We start from the raw sequence: 536 nt of genomic DNA, 5'->3' as shown, positions 1-536 counted from the left end.
CCGGGACCACCCGGGCTGGCGGGGGACGGGGACCCCCCCTGGGGACCCCCCCCCAGCACTGGGGGAGCCCCCCACGGCACTGGGGACCCCCCTCCCCCCCCAGCAAAGTGGGAGCCCCCCCCGGCACTGAGGCCCCCCCCCCAAGCCAAAGGGGGACCCCCAGAGCCCCCCCCCAGCAAAGGGTCCCCCCCTCCCCAAGCCAAAGGGGACCCCAGCCCCCTCCTCACCCCCCCCTTGAAGGGCCCCCCCCACCCCCCTCCACTGCCAAAGGGGGGGACCCCCTCAGTGCCCCCCCACCCCCTGTGCAATGGGGGGGGGTGATGCTGGGGCTGAGGGGGGGGGACGCCCCCCAAAAAGCGCCTCACAACGGGGGGGGGGGGGGGCGGGGGACCCCCGTTGGACTTAGCCAAAAAAATCAGGGCCCCCCCCCCAGCCCTGGCTGCGGGGGGGCCCGGACGCCTGGTTCTCTTTAGACCAAATTGGGGGGGGGGGGTTTGGCCCCCCAGATTTCAGCGCCCCCCCCCCCCCCCCCCCCC

Source organism: Platalea leucorodia, assembly GCF_965183815.1.
Source record: "Platalea leucorodia genome assembly, chromosome: 33".
In the NCBI taxonomy this organism is placed as follows: Eukaryota; Metazoa; Chordata; class Aves; order Pelecaniformes; family Threskiornithidae; genus Platalea; species Platalea leucorodia.
Note: the sequence above shows the minus strand (reverse complement) of the source record.